The 23802-nt window shown below is 35.0% G+C and overlaps 1 protein-coding gene across 10 annotated transcripts in view; it reads left to right on the plus strand.

The window, feature by feature from the left end:
• Positions 1-23802, plus strand: part of LOC150101284 (uncharacterized) — a 285858-nt gene that overhangs the window by 107707 nt on the left and 154349 nt on the right. The window contains exon 4 of one of the 10 annotated variants that reach the window (XM_090401020.1): positions 12473-12587. The exons of the other annotated variants lie outside the window; for them this stretch is intronic. The gene's annotated coding sequence lies outside the window, so the exon portion shown is untranslated. The remainder of the gene's footprint in view (positions 1-12472; positions 12588-23802) is intronic. 10 annotated transcript variants of the gene reach the window in all.

Genomic DNA, 23802 nt, shown 5'->3' on the forward strand with positions numbered 1-23802 from the left:
ATTACAGCATTACTCTTGAAACAAAGTCCATACTGATCCCTTCACTTAAGAACCAGCTAGTTAAAAAAAAAATAACAATAATAAAATATAAAATAATTAAATTATCCATTCAAAGATGGATAATTGCATAGTACTCTAATGGCTTGGGCATCAATTAAATTGAATAATTCTGTGCTCTCTGAAGTACAAAAAAATGCAACAAATGTTATAAATGTATCAGATGATGTAATAAGCATTTTTCCAATGAGGTGTACATAAGCCAGACAAAGATAAGCCCTCAGACTTTTGGAAATTGCATAAATATACAGTCACAAAAACATAGGTAAATTTTTACAATTGATCTGGAGCATATTCTACCAAAATAATGATATCAAGATCATTTTGTAGACATAAATTGTTTGTAGGAAGTATCTGAAATACAACAAAATCTTCAGCTCACGGCATTTTTCTTTACTCTTTGGAATGAACCAGTTCATGGAATTATCATCCTTGTGAACAACCATTCCCCATTCTAGAGTTGTAGACATATACCTATTTGTATATTCTATTTTCTGTGTACTTATCACTGGGTTCTGAGTTAACACAGGGCACCTTCATAATTGTATATTGCAACTGCTAACCACCTGGCCAACCAGAATAGCAAATATCTGTTTTTTCTCCAACTAACATGCTGTAGGTTCATATTCTATTGCAGGCATGAATATTGTGTAGATATCTTTAGGTGAGAAATGATTTGTGTCATTCTGTTGACACTCCCACTTTATTGAAGACCTGAAGTAGCTTAAAAAGTTTCTTAGCTCACTCATGTTACCAAAATTAATATATGGCCATTTTGTGAGATTTCCATAAGGAAAAGAAGAAGAAGAAACCACTTACCCAATACTTTCATAGACGTAATATTCTGTAGAGTAGCTCAACAATCTGCCCTATCCCAACAGAACAGACTAAATTGTTGAGCATATATGTGATGATTATGATTCTTCTGAATAAAAGAATTATACCTTCTTTTATTCATTATGCTGTGGTAAATCTTGGAAAGATTTTTTTTTTTTTTTTTTTGCTTTCTAGTGTATCAACATTGAAGCCACGTTCTTCACAGACAACAAGATGAAAAGTTGGCTAGGCTGACTAGAATAAATTTACTGCTTGCAGAATATCATCCTAGAATGGTCAGTCAAACACATTATCAGTGATGTATGTAACAAATTGCATTCTCAACAGTATCAGATGCTTTCCATTATCATCTCAATTCCATTGTATCCAAAAGCATGACAAAAATCTTCAGTGCCAAGCTTGGGGATGGGGGGGGGGGGACAAGAATAAGCATGTTACATTAGGTTTCATCTCAGAAAGAATATTTGGATCCACTTTACAATATCTTTTACAATATGCAACCAGTGAAAAAGTAGTCTGGTTAAAATCCAGAAAATGAAGTATAGTTATACATCATACTATTTTTTATTGTGCTACTAATTCCATGATGCATTACCAGAATGTCATCACTAATTTCAGTCTTCTAGAATATTTTAATGATAGTTTAGAGCTGTACAATTAGCCATTCTTTAGGGAGGAATTGAAAGAACACTCTTATTTTCTGTGCCAGTTCAGTGATAAAATACTTCTCATCATTTTCTATAGATCTACCAATCACTCTATAATAGAATACTTACTGAAGGATGCTTTCTGGGAATTCTAGCAAAATTCAATTTCGTTGTCTACCCAAAGCAAGAAAAGATCCAACATTTGCAAACAATAATACCATCCTATTGCTTTGACTTTTGCTCCTTTAAAAACCTGGAGAAAACGGCTATTGCTCATTTAATAAACACTTCGTGTTTTATAGGCACTGAATGTTCGGCTAGTTAATGTTATAAACAGTTATCTGAGATTCATTCTTGAAACACAAACATCAAGTTCTAGTTCTCTTTGATACAGATGCATTTCCCTCTTCTTATCAAAAATGATTTTATGTCTTATGAAAATTTTCAAGTCTAAGTGCACACCACTGTGGCTTGGCCATACTTCCAATTGGCCAGTCCATAGAATAACACTTTTAATGTCAACGTTAACTCAGTAACAGAACAACTTTCTCCCACTCTAGACAGGCAATTTTATAATTTTCTGGCATTCCTGTGATATGTTGGTCATTGAAAGATAACTGCACCGAGCATTTGCTCATCTAACTCTGCTGGCAGTCCAAACATTACTCTGCACTTTTGTGAAAAGAAATCAGCATAGATTATTGTTGGAATTGCCTACAGGAACAAAACTTCATTAGTAGACTTCAAAGGATCACTAGTGAATAATTGATCTTGAATATTTAGTGTTTAAAATAATCTGATATTTAATCAAACTGGTAGCGTGTGACCAGTTTGTGTAAGATCACTGGTGAAACACAAGTGTTTTTGCTTCTACTTTCTCATTGCATTTGGAAAAAGGAAATCCATTTGGAGTTGTAAAGATTTCAATCTTCAAGGACTCACTGTCACAAATATTAGATCAGAGAAAATCAGCACTTAAAGAAAAGATATCAAAAAGTTAGAATAGTTCATGGCAATGAGTTAAGATAGCAGATGAATTTGATAGAATGGAATTCAGAGAATTTTGGCCAGAGAACATCAGTGTAATTGGGAATTCTAAGATGAGGATTGCTTGAAAAAGGTGAAATTTCAGTCTGAAGAAGTAAAATGTGGTTTTGCCTGTGACCACACACGTTTGTGAAGTGTATCTTAAAAAGATATAGGGACATTGAAGTTATGTGCACCTGTGTTAAGTTTAAAATAAAATTTCACTCATCTAAAGTTCTTTGTATTTACAAATGTTCTGGTTTGCATTGCTTTAAGAATAGATTGCCACCACTTATAGTAACTTTTCTAATATTTATAAAGCCTACATTTTTTTATCCTTCTTCTCTCTTCCATCATCTGTGTGGATGATGATGAGGCCGAATGAACTCTTTCCACTTCTGTCCAGTTTGGCGTCACTTGTTGTGATTTGGTTTTCAAGTCCTCTTTTATTTTGTCTATCCATCTAATTCTGGGCGTCCTTTGGATCTTTTACCTTCCCGATCCAACAGAGATACTCCAAGTAATCTTCTTAGCCAACCCATTTCAGTAACTAATAATTTTTTCTCTTCAGCCTTTTTGAGATTCTAGCATTCACTTCCATAGAAGGGTATTGGGAGGACCATTGTTTCATATATTATTAAGTCGTCCAAAAGTTTGGGATGCTTGACTGATTCGTCTGTTTATATCTTTTATAATTTCGCCATTGTACTCAATAACTCCTCTAAGGTAGGTGAAGTTTTCTACCTGCTCTAGATTCTTACTATCAATTTCAATTTTCAGATTGGTGCTTCTTTTTCCTATTTGCATAATTTTTGTTTTGTCTATATTTATAGTTAATCCAGATTTTATACACTCCTCCTTTATTTTATCAGAAATTCGCTGTAGATTTTCTTCTGTGCTTGCAAGTAATGCAATGTTGTCTGTAAATTTTAAATTTGTCACATTTTTCCCATATATTTTGATTCCGGAGTCTTCATTGTTTAAGGCCTTATTGGTTGCTTCTTCCAGTGTAAGATTGAACAGGTCTGGTGACAGATTGCATCCCTGTGTTACTCTGCTCTCTGTGTGGAACCAGTTGGTTAAGGTGTCCTCCATTCATACTGCACTTTCAAATTTCTCATACAGATTCTTTATTATTCATTTTTTTATTAATAAATAAAAAAATCCTGATTAATAAATATTAATATTAATCAGGAATCCAAGATTCTCTTGGATGTTTCTGATTAATCTGCTCATAAAGAATTTCCAAAAATAAAGGATAAACTCAACAAAAAATATAACAATCTTCAGTAACTTTTTTCTCGGTTGCAGAGTCGCTCTCTTTAGGTTGTGGTGAACCTTTCATGAAAATCACTCGACAAAATAGCCGTTCGCCTTGGCCCCAGTTTTGCAGTAGCACCATGTCCATTTCCAACTTTAGGCCTCATTCACTATATAGAATGTGCCATCTACAGCTTGCCTCCTAACATTGTCAACACTAGGTCTTTGTTCTGCATAAATTACATAAAGGCAATAACATAATCACCAGAGCCGACAAGAATAATGCTACTGTGGTCATCAGTGCTAGTGATTAAAATTGGAAAATGTATGTGTTACTCAGAGACTGCACTACTTACAAACCATTGGATTATGATCCTGCTAATTCTCAGGTGGGTGGGAAACAAAAATGCTTAAAAAAAAATGTAATGTGTTGGCCTTCTGAAGGAGTTAAAATACTCAAACCTTTTAGTTCCCCCCCCTTCCAATATACTGATTGCCTAAACCTCCCTTCATAAATTGAATTACCCTCTCCATCCCATAGTGGATGCCACTGACCCCCCACACACACATTTTAAGCTAACCAAACAGTTGCTGAATCTTTAACCCCACTTAGGACATACTTCATCTTATTTTAAAAAGTTTCACTCATTTCATGTCTTCAATCCAAAATTATTCATATTATACAGGTGTCTTCATGGAGTCAGATGACTCAGTGCAGTAGATCCACACTAACCTTTATACATAATGTACTCATCATACCTCTCTTTAAATTCATTCACTGTCAGGGTACTTACAATTAATTTTGGCAATCTAGTCCTCACACATTTACTAACCACACCTTAAATAACTTCCAGTGGTGACTCCTAGCTCTCTCTCTGTGTGTGTCATGAAAAATTGTCTTATAGAACCCCCTTCATAAATTTCTATGATGTCCCATGTTTTATGTCTGTCTCAACTGAACTTTGCAAACTACTTTCACCTGTTCATCATAGGGAGCATTCCACAGCCCTGTCAACAGTTTGGACACTTATATCTGAATCTTGTCCACCCCCTTGATCCCCAAGCAACCGTGTGATCAAATCTATTCGCAGTAGTCAAGATGCTGAATCAGAGTCTTATAGAGAGAGAGAGAGAGAGAGATAATAATCTCGATATCTTTACTTGTTAGTGTGTTTTTCAACATCCAAGTAATCCTTTGAGTTAATTTACCGATATGGGCAATATACCCTCTGAACCTTTATATATATTAACATGTTCACGTCGGGGCAATAGTAACTGACTTGCCATGCCATCTGGTGAAGCGAACAAAATTACCAGCAGTTTCGTTCCTGCATGTCGTCCATGTTTCTTGAAGGTTTTTCTGATTGTAGCTAATCATACATTGTGGATGAATAGGTGAAAAGGAATGTTCTTTTCAGAATAAATATATTAAAAAAACAATAATTACTTTGTGAAATATCTTCATCAGATAAGGAAATATAATACAATACTGCTCTGTTAAAATATTCTCTGTCCACCATTATCCCAAGTCATCTCACAATCCAGTACCATCAATGTCATACACAGTATGTGACCTTTTCAGCCCAAAGTGCATAACCTTACATTTTGCAACATCAAATTAACAACCATTATCCTTTGTCCATTATGCCAGTTTATTTAAATTATCATGCAAGATATCTACATCACCTTTATCAACTATTGCCTTTCCCATACCATTGATATATAAAGTAAGGAGTAGTGTGCCTAGTACAGAAATCTGCTGTACTGTGTTTCTCTACAATAAACTACTAGATTTTGCAATACTAGCTGATGAGGTGGAGGAGGTAAGGGTCTGATGTGTCTGAACCATGTGGCCAAATAGAGAACACATATCTTATGTGGCCAAATAGAGAACACCATATTATGTAATATGACAGAATCTAGGAGAATGAGTCGCCCTCATTCTCCTAGATTCCACTCCACCATATACTTACTGCTCTCTGATATCCATCTGTCAACCATCCCCCTTATCCATACTACCAGCTTTATATCCATTCTCATTTGCTCTAACTTTTGTAATATTTTTCCATGTGATAGTCTGTCAGATACCTTTATGAAGTCCAGCAGTATCACAGTGTAACCATTTCCCTTGTCTGATTCTTCTGTCACTCTATTATGAAATGTAAATTATTAAAGCAGGTCCTACCTTTTACATAGCCATGATGCTCGCCATAAAGTATCATATTCACTAATTGCTGGATTTTACCTTTAAGTTTAGATTACATAATAATATCATGGTGAGTATTGATGTCACCTTCCTATTTACAAACATCCCCATTTCTGACACTTTAAATTTACTGAAAAGTGCCCCCCCCCCCTCCCAATATTGTTGATCTCTTTTAATGTTGTCATCCAAACTAGTTACTTCTATTGGAAGGATACCATATATAAATATTAAACAGCCAGGGGCTCTTCTCTAGCCAATTTCTATATGGAACATTTGTAAAACATGCTCTAGATGCTGCCATTCTCAAACTTTCTATCTGGCTAAGATAGAAAGTTTGAGGATGGTATTGGGTGATGAGGTGGTATTTTGCAATACCACCTTATCAGCTAGTAGTAGAGAAAGAAAATAACAATAGCCTGCCTTTTATAGATATGTTAATCATGCGCCTTCCCTTTCTTGGCTTACAGAAAACTTGCCCACTCCACATAAGTAGATGAAAACACACACTTTCCCATTATTCTCCTCTTAACAGTAGTGTTATTGAAACATTTTCAACAAGCCTGTAACCATTGTCCAGTGGTTACAATGCTGAAAACATCAAGAAAGTAGCTATTACTCCCATCCCTTTTAACATACAGACTACTGTATTCTATTACTATTCCCTATGGATAATATAATATCTGTACTACATTCAAACCTCATTTGTGAATCTGGCTTTCTTTTTCTGCTCTCCAGGAGTCCACTTTCTCCCCCTCTTTGCTCCAGGTATTTACAAGGTTCCTTTTTCTTGCAACTTATCATATTGTGGTCAGCCTGGGAGATATACAAATATCCATCTTGGAGAACACAAGAAATACATCAGCTGCCGTAACTATCATCAGTCAGGTGTAGTTGACCATACCTTTGGATACTGTGCACAAAATGAAAAATGAACTGCTTCACTGCAACAAATAAAAACTTTAAAGACAGTTCTGCAGGAAATTGAAAGAAAACTGGATGAATTGGCAGTGCACCGAGTTAGAAGAATTGCAAAATAAGAACAAAACCAGAAAAGCATTCCAGAAAGTGAAAGAACTTAATGGAAAAGCAAATACGTACACAGTCTAATAACATCAAGGACAAAGATGGGAACCATAATCATTGATAAGGAAAAGATAAATGGAAGATGGGTGGAGTACTTATCAGATCTCTATGATGATAATGGTAACATGATAGATGATTTATGACACCTTAAGATAAATGTATCAACAGATACCACTCTAACTAATAAAGGAGATACAACACCTAATTATGAATCTTCTTAATAATAAATCCCCTGGGTACAATAATATACCTGCTGAGCTGCTGAAAGCTTTGACTGGCTGTAATAACTATTTAGGGCAATCCATTCAGGACATCTATAAAACAGTAGTATCTGAACTTTTTACATCTATCTGCATACCAATTCCAAAGAAAAATAATGCACAAAATCAGGGCTGCATTTATACTTTTGGAGGCCCGAGGCGCAACGTCATTATGTGGCCCTCAAAAATAAGCATTTTTTTAGTTTATTGAAAATAAAAGTCAACATTTCCATAATAACTGATTTTAATAACACAATACAACATCGGTATACATATATTTGCATTTTGAAAAAAGTATTAAAAAAATCAGTTCAAATTTAAATAAAAAAATTAATAACGAAGTTTTTTTTTCTGGCTTTGATTTTAGCAAATATATCTATGATGTCATCATAATTGATAGAGTCCATTACATCTGATTCAGTGCATAATAATGACAGGTCACTTGTTTTATTTTGGTGCAAGTTGCTTCTTAAATAATTTTTTTATTTGTTTCAACACTGAAAATGAGCATTCAGCACTTGCATTTGAAATAGGCATCATCAAAAATATTTTTAAAATTGTTTCTACATTCGGAAAAGTAGACCTTAACCCATCGTTTATAAATTTATACATATTTTTAATTGAAGAATTTTCTTCCTTTATCATTATTAGAAATTGCTTAACTTCATCAGTAAATTTTTCTGGATCAATATCAGTCCTATAAGTTTGTAAAATTTTATCAATACTAGTCTTGTACTTGTCTTGATCTATATCTTTCTTCAAAAAAAATGTCAAACATATCTAATATGTCGAAATAGCTTTTTGTTCTTTCATTAATTTCCAAAATTAGCTTATCGCAAATGACATTAAAAGTGTTCATAGTGAAATTTTCTTTCCCATGTAATAGAATCTCATTGTTAGATTGTGAAACTTCTTCACTCATTTTTTCTTGTTTAACTCCTTTTCATCTTTAAACTTTGTCTCATCTGTTAATAAATTCGCTTCTTCATTTACAGTGGAAAAACTATTTCTCATATCAAAAATAAAACCAACCAAAGAGTAATTATTAGCTAAAAACAAATATATCGGGATCTTGTAGAGATTTACTAGGCATTTATACGTTGTAAAATTTTGTCCCACATAACTGTTAAAATTGCTGTTTCTGGTTTGTCAAAATGTTTAGTCAATGATGAATTCTCTAATTTAGAAATAGGTTTTTCATGAGGAGAAATGGATAGTTCAAGTAATACATCTTTAATTTGTTTATATCCACGTTTCAAAGCCAATATAGTGTCAGCTCTTGCGGACACCTCGTTTCACTTAGTCTTTTAACTGTTAAAGATTTTTTTTTCTAAATGTTTAAGGAGTATACCCCATCTTCTTGTTGAAGATGAAAAGTAATTATATACATTTTGAATAAAACAAAAATATATCACTGCTTCCAGACAAGATTTCGCGGCATAGTTGCCAATTAAATTAAGGAATGACTAGAGCATGGTATATTATTATTATTATTATTGTTGTTGTTCCGGGAAACTCCAAGGAGTCGACAGACTCATCGAGGGAGGCCCTAACATCATGTCTGGAACAACTATTCAACATTCACACAGTATCTATTATATCTTGCCTTGAACTCATTCATGGTCGTAGCACCCACAACAGACTCTGGAAGCTTATTCCACTCATTCACCACTCTCCAAGTAAAAAACATAGCTCTAACACCCTTGTCAACCACTCTTGCCCAGCTTCCATGCATTCCACGCATATAATGTGCAGAGGGACTACGTTTTTTCACCCTAGCTTGTAACCTGTATTGTAAACCTTGTAAACCTAGCTTGTAAACCTTTCATATTGGCAGCGTTATCATTGCTTTGCCCTCTGCACATTTATATATCCAAAGATAATTCTTCTAAATATAAGGAATTATGTTGTGTAATTCTGATGAACCTGATAAATGTTTCTCTAATGTTAGAATTTGCGGCAACATACCTAAATATCATAGCTAGTTCGTCATTATGGGCAATGTCTGGCGTTGAATCGAGTATTATTGCAAAATAAGCAGCTTACTTAATTTCTGATATTAATATTTCTCTTGCTTTTTTAGCTATTAATGCTATGAATTCATCACAAGTATGGTAAGAAAGATAATTTGATCTGCCAGAACCACAGTTGGCATACATTTTCATGCGATGTTTTAAAAAATCATCAAATTCATTTAAATAATGTAAACAAGATAAATAATTTTCGCAAGAATCAGAAAAAATATTATTTGTATTACCTCTAAATGCTAGCTCTAGTTTACTCAGTAACTTAATGGTAGCTATTCTTTTTAAAACCTCTCACCAATAATTTTCTTTGGATTGTATTTGTTTGATCATTGAAATTTTATTTATCACTAGGTTAGACTATAATAGATTTAGTTTAATCCTTTATCCCAGTGAGAGCAAACAAAGTTTGCGCCTGAAAATATCTTCAGGACTAAATATAGTGTTGTACTATCTTATCCAGTAAGTAGTGCAACACCAAGGCAACTCGTGGCAAAGGTGGAGCAAGCTACCAGGCACTTCTAACCCAGTATCTCCCATAATGCAAAACACATTTCCTATGTGGATATGTATACTGTTATGCATTAAAGGGATTGGCCATCTACCCAGACTAGTTTCGACCTTTATTGAGGTCTCTTCAGTGGGAGCCAGGCCCAGAGCTGGAGATACCAGGCAGAAGCAGTAGCAAGTCATCTGTGCCTATGGGAGTTGCCAAAAGGTTTATCACCTTTTTTAAAAATTACTCTGGATTTAGAGAAAGATGTTGAAAATTTATTTATCACTAGGTTAGACTATAATAGATTTAGTTTAATCCTTTATCCCAGTGAGAGCAAACAAAGTTTGCGCCTGAAAATATCTTCAGGACTAAATATAGTGTTGTACTATCTTATCCAGTAAGTAGTGCAACACCAAGGCAACTCGTGGCAAAGGTGGAGCAAGCTACCAGGCACTTCTAACCCAGTATCTCCCATAATGCAAAACACATTTCCTATGTGGATATGTATACTGTTATGCATTAAAGGGATTGGCCATCTACCCAGACTAGTTTCGACCTTTATTAAGGTCTCTTCAGTGGGAGCCAGGCCCAGAGCTGGAGATACCAGGCAGAAGCAGTAGCAAGTCATCTGTGCCTATGGGAGTTGCCAAAAGGTTTATCACCTTTTTTAAAAATTACTCTGGATTTAGAGAAAGATGTTGAAAATTTATTTATCACTAGGTTAGACTATAATAGATTTAGTTTAATCCTTTATCCCAGTGAGAGCAAACAAAGTTTGCGCCTGAAAATATCTTCACTCACTGGGATAAAGGATTAAACTAAATCTATTATAGTCTAACCTAGTGATAAATAAATTTTCAACATCTTTCTCTAAATCCAGAGTAATTTTTAAAAAAGGTGATAAACCTTTTGGCAACTCCCATAGGCACAGATGACTTGCTACTGCTTCTGCCTGGTATCTCCAGCTCTGGGCCTGGCTCCCACTGAAGAGACCTCAATAAAGGTCGAAACTAGTCTGGGTAGATGGCCAATCCCTTTAATGCATAACAGTATACATATCCACATAGGAAATGTGTTTTGCATTATGGGAGATACTGGGTTAGAAGTGCCTGGTAGCTTGCTCCACCTTTGCCACGAGTTGCCTTGGTGTTGCACTACTTACTGGATAAGATAGTACAACACTATATTTAGTCCTGAAGATATTTTCAGGCGCAAACTTTGTTTGCTCTCACTGGGATAAAGGATTAAACTAAATCTATTATTTGTTTGATCAATTCGACTATTTACAGAACTTGATTTTCTTTTGCAATATGTACACATCTCTCGTATATGCTTAGTAGAATGCTTGTGTTATATTTCCCCAGTCATTAAAACCCTTCATTAAGCTATTACAAACAAAGCAGTAAATTGCTTTCCTGGTTTCTGAAAAAATTAGCCACTCTCATTTCTCCTTTATTCCATTCACCTTTTTACAATAAAAATGTGATATATTTACATTTCTGACATATATTCTACTGCGTTCTGTGTATTCTTTTTTAAATTTTCGATTTATCAACATTCTGGGGCATATTTATTAAAATATGCTCGATAAACTGTTCATTAATAGTAAGTGGCCACACTGCTATATCGGTAGGATAAGAGATAGCTTGCTTGCTGGTAAGTACAGACTCCGATTGAAAATTTTCTTTAGGATTTATTTTATTACTTCCTTCTCTCCTTCTATGTTTTCCACATCTTTTTCAATTTCATCTTCTCCTGATAATGATACCAATGTTTCATTTTCATTCCGAGAACTGTAAAGTACAACTTCAGTTCTACGAAATTCTTCATTTACAGAACACAAGAATGACAAAATTGCCCCCTTTTGACTATTTAGCTGTTTTTCATTTTCTCTAAGTCGTTTTCGTTTACTAGCTCCGGATTCAAATTTTCTTGGCATCTTTATGTGTATTAATCTATCAAAAGCGAAATAAATATTTATTAAATCCAAAATAAACATATAAATAAAATAAACAATTACATTAAAAGCAAAAGCTTAAAAAATCCAAAAATAGATACAGCAGTATCTTGGTTTTGTTAAAATAAACGAGTAACAGTAAAATAAGAATAATAATTAATTGAATAATATATTCTTACTGACTGCGACAACCACTTTAACCATATACTAGCCAAATAATGGTACTATCAGTTTAATTACTGTTTTTTGGAATTTCCTTTACTGTTCTACGATATTTGACCCTTTTTGGTGCACAATTTATTTATTGTCTCTCTTCCCAAAAATATAAACGAATTTCACATGTATACAATAAATATTAATATTAAAAAATTCTTGGTAATATTAAACTAGCAACCTTGTAAGTCATATTATATAAATAAATGGCTAACTTATATCGATGGATTATAAATAATTATGCAACTTCTACGATACTTTATATTTAATATTAAATTTTCTAAATAGTTTAAAATCTTTTAATGTAATTCTAAATATATATATATTATTTACACTTTTAAATATTCCATGTAATTGAATTATAATTAATTTAAAGAAAGATGTAATTAAAATCTTTCTGTTTAAGATTTCAATTGCAGTGTTGATTATTGATTTTGAGAGCATTGATTTTGTTTGACAAGCTTCATTGACAAGCATCATAGCTGCTACAAAAATACTGAATACTGAAAAAATATTAAAAGGTATGGTAATAATTTAGTATAAGGATAAAAGTTTTTTTTAAAAAAAAAAAAAAAGATTTCAAATGCAATCAAATTAAGCTTGCTAATCAAGGTAAAAATTGGAACTTCATGAACTGTCAAGTTCAGATATTCTCACTAAAAATAAAAATTTTGAATTGATGGTAATAAAAATTATAGCAAAAATCATATTTATGGAATTACAACATTTATTTGTTACAAGATTTATTCAACTCCAGCTTTGATTTTTTTAAGTTACAGTAACGCATGTTGACGTATGCACCTACACATGTTTCAAACGATACGGAAAATATCGCTACTTCAAATGAAATGGTAATAATTTAGTATAAGGATAAAAGTTTTTTTTAAAAAAAAAAAAAAAAGATTTCAAATGCAATCAAATTAAGCTTGCTAATCAAGGTAAAAATTGGAAATTCATGAACTGTCAAGTTCAGATATTCTCACTAAAAATAAAAATTTTGAATTGATGGTAATAAAAATTATAGCAAAAATCATATTTATGGAATTACAACATTTATTTGTTACAAGATTTATTCAACTCCAGCTTTGATTTTTTTAAGTTACAGTAACGCATGTTGATGTATGCACCTACACATGTTTCAGAAGATAAACTGTACGGAAAATATCGCTACTTCAAAACTGCCGCATAATATCGAAATTAGCCGAAAATATGTACATAACAGTTGACTTCATAACTGATGTTTATTTTGATTTGTAGTGAGTGATTAGGGGGGGAAAGTTGAAATGCAGAAACCTACAGATTACGTTATAAAAATTATGCATTAAATGATATGGAGGCTGTATTCATTTTTAGATTTGGATTTTCATGAATTTATAAAATAATTGTTTGAGAAAAATAATTCTCATCAATTAAGTTCTTGGAGAATTTTAAAATGTATTGGCGATTAAAATAGTTAGCAAAAAAATTGATAGTGACATTGATCTTCCAAAGTGATACAATATGAAGTGAAGAAAGTATGAAAGGATTTATTATTTTACGCTGGCATTAAAAACTATAATTATACTATAAAAACTAGCAGTAAAATGAATATAACTTGGATTCCAGTTACCAAGCAAACGGCAAGCAACTGTGTTTCTTTCTGTAGGCCACAGAACGTGGTTACTACAAATGCCAGGTAATCTAGTTAAGTGTTCTTTTTAGTGTGAAGGATTATCACACCGTCTAATGGACATCACGGTCAAACTACACTTCTTATCCTGGTTTGCTAGACGTGTGTATATGTCCAGCAAAGAAATGGTATGCTTACATACATGAATTTTGTGGAATACAGAGTTCCTGTTAGTTTTATATTCTAAGGAAAGAACAATGTATTTCAGATGGAAGCAGAAGCCTCACAAATTTTTCAGCGGCCTCTAGTTTTTATATTATGAATTTAATATTTAAAAATAAGTATTTTATTTTGCAACTATAACTACGCTGTTTTTTTTATTGTTCTTTGTGAGGAGTAAGGTTTTAAAATGTGGCCCTCATAGAGAGCAAGGCCCCAATCTTGTGCCTCATGCGACCCTGCACAAAATTGTGAGGATTACACAACTGTGAGCCTATATCCCATGCATCTAAAATTATTTTAACCATTGTTAACAAAGAAATTGAAAGATCCTTAATCGGTGAATTGAATGAACGACAGAAAGACTTGAGGAATGGGAACCATTAATGCTATCCTGGAACTAAAAATACTAACAGAAAGATCACTTGAAAGAAATAGGAACATTTACTTATGCTTCATAGACTTTCAGAAGGCCTTCAACCGGGTAAAACATAATAAAATGTTTAATATATTAGATAAATTAGACATAGAAGATCATTTCATAGATTATGAAAATTATTTATACCAAACAGAAATGCATCTGTTTAACTCTGAGACTTTTGAAGTGAAAATAAAAAGACGAGTTAGACAAGGTTGTGTCCTTTCACTAAATTTATTTAATATTCTATGATGAGACACATCAGATGTGAAAATCTCATGGACAGATTATGTGACAAATACAGATGTCCTACAGAAAATGAGAACACAGATCTTTATTACATGAAATGATGAAAAATATTGAAAAACAAAAAAATAGGAATTAATATCAATTGTATAAAATACAACAACCTTAGATATGCTGATGATACCATTCTAATAGTAGAAAACAGAAACAATTAATCAAATTACTGCAGCTACTAATTGAAGAAGGTAAAGAATTTGGATTAGATAGACATAAATACAGAACAGACTAAATTTACGAAAATCTCAAAAGAAAACAGATCCGAGCCAGAAATATTCATAAACAACATGAAAATTGAACATATAACAGAATACAAATATTTAGGCACCTACTTTACTGCAGATGGAAAGCAAGATAAAGAAATAAAAATAAGAACAGCCATAGCTAAAGATACCCTCTGGAAAAATTAAGATCTGCTCAGAAGTTGTTGATATCGAGACAAAGAAAAGAATGAGAAGAACATTAGTGTGGCCAGTTTTCACATATGGAAATTCGAGAAGAGAGTAAGATAACAGATAATGGCCTATTAAATGTGGTGCTATAGGAGAACTCTGAAAATCTCATGGACATATTACATGACAAATACAGATGTCCTGCAGATAATGAGAACACAGATCTTTATTACAGGAAATGATCCAGAGAAAGATGAGATTGGCTGGACATGTACTGAGAGGATCAGTGGGACAGAGGATACTAATAGTTTTAGAAGAAAAAATTATGGGGAAAAGTATCAAGAGGTAAAAAAAAAAAAAAATGGTTTGAAGATATAAGATCATGAACAGGATCAAATGCAGAAACAAAAAGGAAAGCCACCAACAGAGAGAACTGGAAAGACATGGTGCTGCATCCTCTCACTGAGGAAGCTACATGAAGAAGAAGAAGAAAGACTTTTTTAGAATGAACAGATTTAAGAAACTCCTTCTTCTTCTCTTTCGCTCATGGCAGGTTGAGTTTCTCATGACGAATTTTTGCCATTTCTTTCGGTCTGCTGTCTTTTTATGGAGTTTAAGTGGATGCTTTCTTAATGTTGTCAATCTATTTCTTTCTTGGTCTTCCACTGCTGGGCTGTCCTTCATTTCTACCATTTAATAATATATTTGGTAGTCTTTCTGGGCTCATTCTTGAAGCATGTCCAAACCAGCTTAGTTGGCTCTTTTTTAGTGCTGTAATTATTATTATTTAGTCCTCCAAGGAGTCAAAAGCCTCATCGCGTGAGGTCCTTCCTAGGAAACACAAGTCTATCAAGAGTCATTGTGGGAGTTCCCTCCTAGGAAACACAAAGTCTATCATACCACTCCTTAAACTCATTGACCGTTCTCACTCTCACCACTCTTTCAGGCAATGCATTTCATGGTTCAACCCCCCCCCCCATGCAAAGAAATCACTCCTCACCCTCTTGCTCACAGTTTCCTTTTGTAACTTCCAGGGAAGGCCCCTTGTCATCACTCCTTCCCGCTGTTCAACCAAACGAAAGAACTCCCAGTGTCAACCCTGTAACCACCTCTCAACAGTTTAAAATCATATCACCTCTCCTTCTATCCACTAAACTCTGCATTCCACAGAGTTTTCTAACATTGTACAGTCCTGAAACTGTCTATGTTTTCTGTCTTTGTACTCTTTCCACAGTTAATTTATCCCCTTCAAATCCTGGGGATCAAATCTGAGAACAGTAGTCCAAGTGTGGTCTTACACCATGGAATGATAACTCTTTTATCTCTGCTGGTCAGCGTCCTTCTCATTATTGCAGCCATCCTCTGTGTTACCTTCACCACCTTGGCAATATGTCCCCTGAATTTCAGGTTTCTATCAATCATCAACCCCAGATCTCTCTTCTTCCCTACTTCCTCCAGTATAGCTCCTCCAATAGAGTATACATCGTGCCATCAATTTGTCCCAAACCTCAAGACTTTACATTTTGCTGCATTGAACCGAGACCCCATTCATTTGCCCATCTCTGTCTAGCTTATTCAGATCCTCTTGCAGGACTACCACATCTTCACATCATCTGCAAACAACTGAATATCACCCTGCAATCCCCTGACAATGACAATAATGGGTATGATCTGGTGTGTTCTCAATTCTTCAATTCTATTGGTAAATTTCCTTTTGTTAGTATTTTGTTAAATTTAAATTATTGAATGATAATACACTGGCCATGAGTTCCCTTTTATGGGAATGTATGGCACCATCAGTCCCCCCCAAATTTTATTCTGGCTTCGGAACCGGTATAGCTGACGAATCAGGACTATGGCTTGGTCAGTATTCCTGGCTGTAATCCGTGTGTGTTCATGGGACCAGTTTGCCTGCTTTCTGGATGAAAAACCCCAGATAAACTGGCAGAAAAAAAAAACCTGCTGTACATGCCCAAGACCGGCAAACTTGGCTATGGCTGAAGAAGATCCTTAAGCTCCTCGCGTTGTCGATGGGAATTGAACCTAGAACATTCCTTCCCCAGGCATATGGTTGCAAAGCACAAAGCCACTAGGCTAACTGCATGGACAGTATTTTGTTGAAAGGTTCTCTTAGGTAATTCATTATGGTTTCTTCCCCTTTTTTCTCGAAGTTCTTTTTGAATGTTGTCTATGCCTGGTGTTTTATTATTTTAATTTGTTTGAATGCTCTATGTATTTCTTCATTTAGTATTAAGAAACCTACCTAATCTAAATAAATAGAGTTGTGTTAAACTTCCCAAGATATGTGAAATTTTAACTTGCTTTTAATTATTTTTCTGTTCTGTATTCATTCAATTAAATCTGATTTGTGTAAACCGGTCTAAACACTCAATTGTATCTGGGAGACTTTGGAAGGTTTGTGTTTATCTGCATGCAACCTGTTTTCTTTGCTTGAATTTTCATGGTGGTTGTTTGAGTTGAATTTGGGAAGGATATGGAATATACTGTAATTGATTCTTTACTAAGTCTTACTCATTGAAGATTTTTCCAAACTCCTGTAATTCATGTGGCTTAGTAGTACTTCTTTCCCCCATCACTACTTACACACACTACAGGTATACCTCAAGATTCCTTGCTAGCTGAAGTGGAATCCTAAACTGTTACAATTAGGTTTGATCTAATTTGCAGAATGATTGTTTTAAAACTGTACTTATTATTATTACTGTTCCGGGAAACTCCAAGGAGTCGACAGACTCATCGAGGGAGGCCCTAACATCATGTCTGGAACAACTATTCAACATTCACACAGTATCTATCATACCTTGCCTTGAACTCATTCACGGTCGTAGCACCCACAACAGACTCTGGAGGCTTATTCCACTCATTTACCACTCTCCAAGTAAAGAACCTAGCTCTAACACCCTTGTCAACCACGCTCTTGCCCAGCTTCCATGCATGGCCCCTAGTCCTCCCACCACCAGTCATATTTTCAAAAATATCTTCTGGATCAATCTTATAAAAACCCTTCAGTAATTTGAATGTCTCAATCATATCACCCCTCCTTCGCCTATCGTCCAATTTCTGCAACCCACAAATCTTCAACCTATTCTCATAAGGTTCATTCCACAGACCTGCTATCATCTTGGTCACTCGTCTCTGGACCCTCTCCACTTCCTCCCCATCACGAAAAAACCCTGGTGCCCATAGCTGGACACAGAAGTCCAGATGGGGTCTTATCAAGGCTCGATACAGAGGAACAACAACTTGTTTGTCTCTGCATATTAAAGTATTTTTCAGAAGCCAAGTGATTTGGTGAGCTGTTTTAGTTACTTTTGCAATGTGCCCCCTAAACTTCAACTCCCTATCCACCAACACTCCCAAATCCCCGGCCTCATCAATCTCCTGGAGTATGATTCCACCAATGCGATATATTGCTGAATGATATAATCACGTAATCACAAGAAAGATATTTATTTAACCAAATATTTCGGTCTGGAAATAGCAGACCATCGTCGGTGGTATTACAAGAACAGTTTAAAAAATATACAAGCTAGAATACTAACAATAGATCGTTGAAATTAGAACATGCCGCGTGATGTTATATCACTAAGTATGAAACGAAATATTTTGAAGTAGAAACATGATTGAATTTGCTATTAAAAAAAAAAAAAAAAAAAAAAAAAAAAAAAAAAAAAAAAATTAATGAGTAATCTTGATTAGGCTTTCCCAGATTTTTGATATAGATATGCAGTCATTACGATTCAGGTTGGGATGATGCAGCAAGGCCTCCACGCTTTCCTTGAACAAACGTTCGAACCTATAACGGGATCTATGTAAGAGGCGCGTTTTGGACCAAAGGATACTGTGGTCAGTTTCACAATCAAGATTACTCATTAATTTTTTTTTTTTTTTTTTTTTTTTTTTTTTAATAGCAAATTCAATCATGTTTCTACTTCAAAATATTTCGTTTCATACTTAGTGATATAACATCACGCGGCATGTTCTAATTTCAACGATCTATTGTTAGTATTCTAGCTTGAATATTTTTTAAACTGTTCTTGTAATACCACCGACGATGGTCTGCTATTTCCAGACCGAAATATTTGGTTAAATAAATATCTTTCTTGTGATTACGTGATTATATCATTCAGTCTTATGTCGCAAGTATCCTTAAAACAACGATATATTGCTGCTTTTCTTTTCACCCCATAGTGCATAACCTTACACTTTGCCACATTAAATTGACATCCATTTTTCCTAGCCCAGTCCTCCAAACTATCCAAATCATCCTGTAAAATTTTGACATCTTGTGCACTCACAATTGCTCTACCCAACTTTGCATCATCAGCAAACAAGTGAACACTTCCTCTCAGATCCTTTCCAATATCATTGATGAACAAATTGAAAAGCAGTGGTCCAAGAACAGAGCCCTGTGGCACTCCACTAGTCACAAGACGTCTTTTAGACTCCACTCCTGAATAAACCACTCTTTGATATCTCTCCTTCAACCACCCTCTTATCCATCTCACCAACCCTATATCTATACCCATCTGCTCCAGTTTACTGATTAGGGTTCCATGTGGTATCCTATCAAAGGTCTTGGCAAGGTCCAGTAGTATCACTGTAAACCCATTACCCCTATCCAGTTCAGCCGTCACTGTGTTATAAAACGTGAGCAAGTTACTGAGGCATGATCTACCCTTCACAAAACCATGTTGTCCCCCATACAATATCCCATTTTCATCTATCCAATCCTGTATTCTTTTCTTGACTAATTTCTCTAAGACCTTGACAATGATTCCTGATATGCTAATCGGTCGGTAATTTACAACAGCAGTCTTGGAACCACCTTTATGCAGTGGAACTATTTTCCCCCTCTTTCCACCCGCTTGGGACTAACCCAGACCCGAGACTCAAATTAAACAAAATGGTCAAGGGTACTGACAATTCATTAGCTGCTTCTCGTACAACACGAGCTGGTATACCATCCAATCCCACAGATGTATTGACATTCAGGTTATGCAATAGACTACTCACCTCCACTTCATTAACCACAATTCCCGTATAATCTACTGGTTTATTCGTTTCTGCAATGTCACCACCTGGATGATATACTTTTGCAAAGTATATCATCTCAGTAACTCAACTATCTCAGCTGATTCAGTTACCTCCCTACCATCGGCATTCTTTAAAATCAATCTGCCATGTACATTTTTCCTTTTACTTGCTACATATCTAAAAAACTGTTTAGGATTCTCTTTAGCCTGCATGGCCAATGTTCTTTCGTAATCCTTTTTTGCTTTTCTTACCACACTCGTCACCCTTCTGGCCTGCGCTTTATACCGTTCATATGTCTGCCAGTCACCCTTCTCCTTAAATTCCCTCCATAGTTGTTTCTTTTTTTGCAACTCAAGCTTAATGGTGTTATTCATCCATTTAACCCCTACCTGATTTATTATTCGGACTCTAGGTATACAGTCAGCCATTGCTTCATGCAAGCACTTCTTAACTACCTCCCATGCACTATCAACATCCAGCCCTTGCAGTTGTACATGCCATGGCACTGAACCAATCAAACTCCTAAGCTTGTCATACTTTCCAGCCCGATAATTCCACATGTACCCTGTCTTAATTGAAAATTCTACACCTTTAGCCACCTCCCAAGTTAAGACCCTATGATCACTCTCACCGATTGGTGGCAATGTGGTCATATTTGTTACAGCCAAATCCTCAGATGTAATTACTAGGTCAAGCACTCTCTGACCCCTAGTATTTTCCATTACATGCTGTCGCAGATAGTTATCCCTTAATAACCGCATAAAATCCAGTTCCTTCCTTCCGTGTGTCCTCTCCTCACTCCAATCAATGCGACCATAGTTGAAATCTCCCATAATAATCACCCTCCTTCCACCCATTTCTTCTATTTGCTTGTGCATACTGTCACCACCATCTTTTCCATCACCTGGTCTATAGCAGCACCCAATTGTATATTTAGTTCTGCTAGCCACAATCTCACACCAAATGGCCTCAAATGTGCTCTTATCTCTATCCTGTAATTCAACTTCTATTCTCCTTGGCTGGAGCTCATCAGCTATCATCAACAATACTCCTCCCCCCATTTTATTCTCTCTGTCATTCCTGAACACACTATACCCATCACATTCAATCCCACTAGTTATATCATCTACATTCAGCCATGTTTCACTAATACCTATAACCTGTGGTCTGGAAGTGCCAACCATAGCCAAAAACTCTTCCTTCTTGTTCCTAATACTCCTAGTATTAGTGTACATGAATTTAAGACCCCCATTAGCCCCAACCCTACCTTGATGCCTTATATTAACTATCCCACTCAGATTTGTTGTCCTGATTTGCTCGGGCATATTATATTCATTCTTACATTCAACTGCCTCCATAAGGACTGTATCTCTACTCCCCCCCCCCTAACAAATCTAGTTTCCCTGAATTTGCACATCCACTACATTCAGCAACACTTTCTCAAGTCTTCTTACACCGTAACCATTCAAATGCAAGCCATCCATCTTATATAGATCCTTTCGCCCATCAAACTCACTCCACACATCCACAAATTCCACACCACTCGTCATACATAACCCACACATAAAGTCATTCGCAATTATAGCCCTCCTTTTAAACATTTCACTGTCATACCGTGGCAAAAGACTAATCATTCTAACTCTCTCACTCTTTTCTTTTGCTACCTCAAACAATTCATTCAGGTCTTCTATCATTTCCATTTTATCTCCTTTCAAATCATTCGTACCTGCCACAACAATCATTTCTTTCACCCTTTCCTTTTGCTCTCTAATAGACGCAGTTACGTCCTTTATGGTCGCACCAGGTTGGTACGATTTTGTCAAATCCTCTACTAACACACCTCGTACTAACGAGTCTCCATACAGCACTCTATCCTTCATTTTGTTCATGTTCACATTCATACGTCTATTTTTCCTGTCATACCTTTTATTATTGGTTGGTTCATTCAGTCTACTTTTGTTCATGCACTCTAACTGCTGTTTTGCTCTTTCTATCGCACTATTCAACAACGCGATCTCACTCAATGCATCTATCTCATCTTTTTTGTTCTCTGAGAAACCATTTATACTATCATTCACACTTTCTACATTCACACCCTCACAATTTTCATGTACAACCTTGCCGTTTCTTGTCATATCCCTATTTCCTTCATTCTGAAGGTTGACAAAAATATCACACTCACGATCCGAAATACACTTCAATTCCTCATTCTCCCTACATTTTCTACACACATTCAATCCTTTATTATCATCTAACCACACTCCGATCGCACTCCGCAAAGCATACATTTCACAGCTAGTACACTGACTCATTTCTTTTATGCTACCGTTCTTTGATAACGATGGCGAACCTTCATTACTGGCCGCCATTTTCTTTCGCACTGGTGCCATATTTATTTGCAACGTGTTTTGTCAAATTATACGTTATAACACACCAAAAATAGACGCACTAAAATACGCAAGGCAAACAAAACAAAACTACACAATATTAAGTAATTTGTATCGATAACTGAAAATGATACTTATCTTATCTGGAGCTTGCACGAACACTACACATTACGAATTCATCTAGCGGCGACTTCCTGACATAATTATGTTATAAAACACTTTAGTACACTAACTACGCTAATAAAGCTCCAATAATATACCAAAATTACACACATAAGTCCATTAAATTGAATCGAAAACACCAATAAATCAACAAAAAACACAAATCTCTCAGGAGCTCTCCGGTAGCATGTCCGTTCACCAGCTAGCCTCGACACCAGTTCCCTTTACTTTTTGAAACTGAATTGTTGTTTTCTCCGTGATGTCTGTTGTAATTCTGACAGTGGTGGCTCTTACATAAGCACTGCAGCACCCCCAAGGAAAAAATGAAAAAATTAAATTTCGTTTGTGTTTATAAATAATAACAATGCTTACAACATTATATAAATGCAATACACATGTTAAAGGTTACAGCTTATGTTTTGACATGCACGTTTCGTCATTCCCACACTGTTCAAACGGCAGTGTATCTTTAATATGCTTACACACGCTATTTCTGTGAGATATGAAACGTTTATTATTGGTGTGTGTGTGGTGAACTATTTTTTGTAAATCTTCTTTTATTTTGTTAAAATAACATATAATTATTTATTTATGTCCGTTCACCAGCTAGCCTCGACACCAGTTCCCTTTACTTTTTGAAACTGAATTGTTGTTTTCTCCGTGATGTCTGTTGTAATTCTGACAGTGGTGGCTCTTACATAAGCACTGCAGCACCCCCAAGGAAAAAATGAAAAAATTAAATTTCGTTTGTGTTTATAAATAATAACAATGCTTACAACATTATATAAATGCAATACACATGTTAAAGGTTACAGCTTATGTTTTGACATGCACGTTTCGTCATTCCCACACTGTTCAAACGGCAGTGTATCTTTAATATGCTTACACACGCTATTTCTGTGAGATATGAAACGTTTATTATTGGTGTGTGTGTGGTGAACTATTTTTTGTAAATCTTCTTTTATTTTGTTAAAATAACATATAATTATTTATTTATTATAGATACAAGGCTGAATTATGACGTGTGTCACTTTGAAAATATGAAAAGAATTATATTTTTTCAATTATCGTTACATGAAACGATAATTGAGATCTAACGCCGATATTCATTTGCACTTTTTTGGACTTGCACGTTACATCGTACGATACACTGCTGTTTGGGAAGTGTATCATATGCTTCTGCTCGTT

This window comes from Typopeltis vanoorti, chromosome 11 (genome assembly GCF_054136105.1).
Source record: "Typopeltis vanoorti isolate ZY-2024b chromosome 11, IOZ_Tvanoo_1.0, whole genome shotgun sequence".
Lineage (NCBI taxonomy): Eukaryota > Metazoa > Arthropoda > Arachnida > Uropygi > Thelyphonidae > Typopeltis > Typopeltis vanoorti.